This window comes from Hippopotamus amphibius, chromosome 2, assembly GCF_030028045.1.
Source record: "Hippopotamus amphibius kiboko isolate mHipAmp2 chromosome 2, mHipAmp2.hap2, whole genome shotgun sequence".
Taxonomy (NCBI): Eukaryota; Metazoa; Chordata; class Mammalia; order Artiodactyla; family Hippopotamidae; genus Hippopotamus; species Hippopotamus amphibius.
Window position 1 is genome coordinate 231,547,538 of NC_080187.1, and position 6,809 is coordinate 231,554,346.

Here is a 6,809-nt window from a genome sequence, read left to right on the forward strand (position 1 = left end):
TCAGGACAAGAATGCCATGACTCAGCTCACAATTTGGCCAGGCCTCCAGATTTAACGGTCTCTGAACGAATGAGTGTCTTCTGATGATCCATCTGACACGTTATGTTCAGAATGTGATTTTCCAGTTAAAGCGCTAGGCACAAAGCTACTTCTGGCAGACAGACCCTGTAAAACCCATGCACGGTCCCCCAGGTGTTTGCTGCGGCAGCTGAACCAGGCGCGAGACGTGGCCGTATCCTTTCTGGTCAGGTTTCAGGATAAACAGATTTAAAGGACAGAACTGTAACAGGGATTTGGCCACCTCAGCAAGGATCACGGTGTTTGAACAACATCCTTTCCAGACTGAAAGCCGCTCAGACACAGATCATCATTGCAGGCATTTGGCACGCCGGTTTACATTAGCAGCCAGGTGCACAATTGTCAGGAAATGGCCAAATCCACGGAGACACCAGTCACTTCTGAATGCTGAGAAAATGTCTGTAATATACCGTAATGAATGTAAGCCTGACTCATTTAATCCGATGAGCCCCACACTGGGGATTTCTGCAGGGGAGGGAGATGTTTACTGAAACCCTACTCTTCTCGGCTGCCGTCTCCCAGGCCAGGAAGAACAGAACTATTATCGGGTTGGCCTTGCCAATTTCTGTCTTATATTTTAGATCATTCATATGGATGCTTATAACATACGTTTCCAACTCATCTTGGATTCACTTCGATGTGACGAACATAATGCTCTTTCTCCTTATTTTAGATTCTATTGAAAATGAACTAAGTATTACCGAAAGACAGACATTTAAGACTCTTCTCCATTCCTGGCAGATTTCTCAAGTTGGTTTCCCCAAAACCAATGAGAGGAGATGGGGGCAAGGTGCTCGTGACACCCCCCTGTGAGCAGCTGTCTGATTCAAGGCCTCTCTGGGCTGAGAGCAACTGAGACGGGTGAACAGCGCAGCTTCAGGAGCTGGCCAGGCTTCCTCCGAACACGACGATGGAACATCTAGCCAGTTGTTCCAGGCACTCTTCCCCAGCTTCTTTAATGTAGAGCCTTGACTCCTCGCGTTTAGAAATCTGATTTCCCAAAGCTTTTATTTCAGCCCCAGAGAACTCATTCACAGCCAAACAAACTCACTAGGAAACTCTCTGATCCAGGAAGTCAATTCATTTGTTTTCAAGTAGCGATTTCATTCCACATTCTACAGATGAGGAGACTGCAGTTCAGGTCAGGTGATTAGGTGATTAGTCCAAGGTCACACAGCTCACTGGGACTTGAATCCAGGTCTTCTGACTTCAAGGCCCTTGTCCTTCCTGCTAGAGCACCCCACCTTCCTGGTGGGCACCCAGCATGAAAAGGCAACCAGAGGTTACAAACCAGCTTCCAAAGAGCAGAGGACACGGATGGGGTGCAGGCAGGAAAGAGGGTATGACAGGCAATAGGGTGTGTCGAGAAAGCTGGCCATGGACAGCACAACCCCTGTGACTGAGGGTCAGGAGCCAGAGGCCAGGTCCAGGGCAGGCCAGGGACAGAGGAAACGGCAAGAGGTGACTAGGACTCCATCCAGAACGAAGACGTGATCGACGCAGAAACTGTCTCGGGAACACAGCAGAAACCAGATTAGGAAAACTGGGCCCAGGCCATGCCAGGTGCACCGCCACCGCCTGTTCCTCGTGCTCCTTTGATCGTCCTGTGCAAAGAAGAAACCGTCGAAGCCCAGCGCAGAAACCAGCCTGCGGCTGGAGCCACCTGTCTGGCGGCTGTGGGGCTGCGGGGAAGCAGGGGCCGCAAGCTGGGCCGCGGCGGCAGGGCCCCCGCCCGCCCGCAGGGCTCAACGCCCGGCTCCACGTGTTCTGCTCCGGACTGTTCCGAAATGCGCTGTGGATTCCGTTTCACCTCTGGAAAACCTTCCAAAGACGGCTGGAGAGAGGGGGTCCACATACCTCACCCCCTGACCATGGACACGTGGGAAGGTAAAAGAGAGAGCTGGGACGGAGCACTCCGGGCCACCAACACGGTCAACCAGGACTAGCCCAGGCCACCCCCGCTTCAGACCAAGCACTCAGAACTCAGACGTGCCTGGGCACAGCGGGCACAGGCTGAGACCGTCCTGATAGCGCGGTTTCCCAGGGAGGCCAGCGGGCAAAGTCAAAGTACACAAATTGGGTTCAATGACATCAAGACAGAGCCAGAGGGCAGGGACGATTTTCAGGACTGCCCAGAGCTGGCCACCCCCAGCATCCTGTGACCCAGGTTCTGTGGCTGTAAACAGCCAGTGAAACTAAAAAGAGCTGTTTCATTAAAATCTCCAGCGTTAGCAAAACCCAGCGCCAGCAGTTTCAGCAGCGACAGAGACAGTGCAGTTGGCACTGCAGACGGGTGGGACATCAGTGGTCCGTGGCGGTCCCAGCACCGCCGTCGCTCCGGGTGCAGCTGGCGACCCGATGAGCAAGGCAGAGCGGGAGAGCCAAAGACAGCGTACAGGACGTCACCCAGGAGGATGCACTGAACGAGGAGGCGGAATGAAGAGGGGCTGCGGTTTCACGGAGCAGACAGACTAGGGACCAGAGGAATGTTATTTCATAAACAATGGGTATCGTGACTTTAATTTTAGCCCCAAGCTGGTGATGCCTGGGAAACTTAAATAGCATTTCCCCCATCACAGTGTGAGATACTCACTGGTGATGCCTAAACTGGGGAAGGTTCCTAATGTGGGGCCACTCGGTTCATTATCCGTCGTCTTACGGTCTAAGGTGGGCATGTACCCCCACAATATACACATTGCAATGATGTGGACATTTATAAAATGAGGCATAAAATATTTACACATGGTAACACATAATACAGGAACATTTTCCAAAAATTCCTAAAAATTATGGACCGTTTGCTACCTCTTGAAGAACGGCATCTGCTGATTCTCTCTGACATCCAACTGGCTAGCGTCGGTCTTTTGACAATGTGAAATTAGCACCCACTGAGTGGCTAAAATGAAGAAGACAGGCAATACTAAATGTTGGCCAAAATGCTGACCGAGAATTCTCACACAGCCCGTGGGAGTGTGACTTGGTAACACCTCTCTGGAAAACTGGCCATACTGACAGAGGATGAACGTATGCACTTCCACTCCTAGTACACACCCAACAGCGTTATGTACACATATTTACCGAAAGACATGGCCAGGGATGCTTATGGCAGCACTATTCACAACAGCCCGGCCCTGGAAACCACCCAATGCCTAGCAACAGTAGATTAGATGAATAAATTACAGCAATTCATACAACAGAATACTGCCACGAGAATGAACTAGGACACCCCACACGACCGCATGAATGAACCTTACAAACACGAAGTTGGGCAACAGAAGCCAGACACAAAAGATTCCGTTTACATACAATTTGTAAGCCAGCAAAATTAAGCAACAGTTTGAGAAATCAAACCAGAGGTAATCTTCGGGGTGGCTAGTGGACAGGGACACAAAGGAGACTTCTGGGGGCTGGAAACGTTCCATTACTTTACCTGGTGCTGGATACACAAGGGCGCAATTGTATCACGCCCATCACTGATCACTTTGGTACATTCCAGGAATCAAACGAGTCCCTGAGGCCAGCCCATATTGAAGAGAGTCTCACTCTCTACCCTGTGACAGAGCACGGCAGAGTCACAGCACAGAAGGGTGTGGAATGAGTGAAACTGCTACATCCATTCCCATTGTAAAATACAATAGCATTCTAACATTTAAATAATATTTTAAATATATTTTACAATCTACTTCAGTTAGCCGGTGCAAATTAGAACTCATCGTCATTCTGGGGTAAAAACAGAGACCTTAGGAAGGTAAAGAAGAACATAAGAAAACCAGCAATCAAAGCACACGAGACAAGGAAGGATGCTCCAGTCTGGGGCACATGCCTTCCCTGAACCATGAACTGTGACCAGAAGAACAGGGTATGTTTATGGATCAGTCCTGGTCACATGCCCAACAAGACCAAATGAAATGAGACAGGAGGGTCTCACCAAGGGAAGAAGCAATGGGAAAACAACATATGCCTACTGCAGATGTTATATACTGTAACGGATGTCAACACAAGAGAAATTTTTAAACCTGGCATGTCAAGAATGGGGAGGTATGTTCTCTCCAAGTTGCCGTCAACCCTATGATTCCAGTGTTCTCTCCCTAACACACATGTCACATCCATTAGCATTAATATTAAAATATTTTTAAAATAAGGATTTATTTGTAAAAACACATCTAAGTGTAACCTCTGCTGGCAATCATGTTTCATTTCTCTTTGAGCATCTCTAAAAACACTCATCTGTCTATGAACATATGTTAGCACTTTTCCCTCTGATAGTCTGGATAAATCTTCCACATTGTTTTGACCACATACATGTGTGTTAAAAGCCACGAGTCACACACCAAAACTCAGCGGAAGATTGCAGGTGCGGCAGGCTGCACTTCAGCCCTCACTCCTCCTCTGCAGGGAGAATCTTGGGCGTTGGAGAAGAACTATGATGCCACCTAAGCAGGGAGCTCAGCCAGAGGACCTGTCCGTTTACGTGGGACCCTCCACAATGAAGGCACAAAGCCAAGCAGAGGAGAATGTTTTAGCATTATGAGTCCAGGACTCTTCCTCTGCAAGAAGCAGAGTTAAAATCATGTGACTAGAAGAAATACACGTTTCTCTCACAGACTATATCACAGGGGTGGGCAAACGTTTTCTGTAAAGGACCACAGAGTAAATATTTTAGGCTTTGCAATTCATACAGTCCCTGCTGCAACTACTCAACGCTACTATTGTAGTGCAAAAGTCACCACAGATAATACTTAAACAATGACTATGGCTGTGTTCTAATAAAACTGTATTTATAAAAACAGGTCTGTAAGATTTGGTCACGGGCCATAGTTTGCCAAACCTTAGACTAGACAAAAGAGAAAAAGACAGAAACCGCTACATCACAGAGGTGAGATGTGCTTATCTTTGGGTAGAGAGAAAGCCTAGACCGGCCCGGCGGGTCGAGAGAACAAACAGAAATCGAAATACTCCCAGTTTACTCCAAACCTCCACCTTCTAGCCTCTTCCTACCACGGGGCTGGGGCTCATCCTCCCCTCTCTGCAGAATCAGCAGAGCTCAAACAGATTGAGACTATGTTCACATCCAGGGAGGCCAGAGGTGGCAGGATCTGTGCCACACTCATCCAAGGGCGGAGGTATGTTCTGAGGAAACGGAAGGGATGCCTGATGTTGAAGATTAAAGAGATCTGTGGAGACAACACTGGGAGAAGTGGAAAGAAGGCGCGAGTCAGGGAATGAGGGAGTATCAGACATCCTGCAGCCCACCCAGAGAGTATGTACCTGGAGCCCAGGTGCCAATCTTTCCTTAGACCCTCTCTCAATGCTTCAGAAAAGAGGCTCTTAAGCCTCCCACAAGGCCCTGCTTCATTGCTTACCTCTCTAAGCCTCACTCAATCAGCTTCTCCCATACTGGCCTCCTTGCTGTTCCTTGAACACACCTAGCACATTCCCACCCCAGGGCCTTTGCACCTCCTTACTCTTCAGACAGACTGAAAATTCTTCCTCTAAATATTCAAATGGTTCATTTTCTCTCTTTATTTGGGTGTTTCTCAAGCGACATCTCAAAGATGCCTTCCCTGATTTTTCTATCTAAAATAGCATCCTCATCAGACTCCACTTGTTTTCATTTTTCTTCATAGAACATATCACTGCCTGACAGTCTCCAGCAATAGCCCCATAAAGGCAGGTATGACTTGGTTTCGTTCACTCAGATCTGCCTTGCACCTTGACGAGTGCCTAGGACACACACGGTGCTCAAGAAAAATTTACTGAATACATTCATGAATCAAGTCCAGTGATGGCTGGGCCTGTCTGATGGCTAACTTTATGTGCAAACTTAGTTGGGCTACGGTGCCCAGATATTTGCTCAAAATGTATTCCAGATGTTTCTGTGAGGGTGTTTTTGGATGAGATTAATATTTAAGTTGGTGGACTTGGAGGAAAGCAGATTCCCCTCTATAATGTGGGCGGTCCTGACCCAATCCACTGAAGGCCTGAACAAAAAGGCAGGCGTGCACTCTGGAGCACATGGCCTCTGGACTCCACCTGCAAGGTCAGCTGGTGCTGGTCCAACAGCAGACTGCCTCTGAAGCCCAACTACAACTCTGTCCTGAGTCTCCCGTTCTCCTAGTCTCCCCCACCAGCGTCGGACTTGCCAAGCCTCCACAGCTGTGGGAGTTCCTTAAAACAAATCTCTTTCTGTACATATCCTATTGGTTCTTTCCTCTGGAGAACCCTGACGAATACAGCCTCTAGGGCAAACTGTGCTGTCCTCTTTACTAGAGAACTCTTCTCAGCGGCTCTCTACCCACGGGTGGGGCCGAAAGCTCTGCATATTTTTGTCGGATCTGCCCGTGTGTCCCTCCAGGAGACCTTCTGCCCCACGGCCAACTGCAGGGGCCTGCAGAATGGGGGAGAGAATAATCGAGCACATCTTTTAAAGGTTGCAGCCAGTAACTCAGGAACCCCGGCATTAAACCCCCCCGGAGATGTTTCGCCTCCCCTCCTAACACACTGTTCCATCCATGTTCTGCGAAGGGAAGGTTAACCTGCATCCCAACCCGTCCGCTCGCCGCCACGGGAAGGAACATGACAGACCCAACATACCGCACAGGCTCGCGTTCCGGACTTCTGGTGGCTCCCGCAGCCACGGAGCCCACAGGATGCGGCGTGTTTTCACAAGGTGCTGCAGAGCAATGCTCCCCACCACGGCCCTAAAAGATAAAGAATAATTGAGGAAAAGC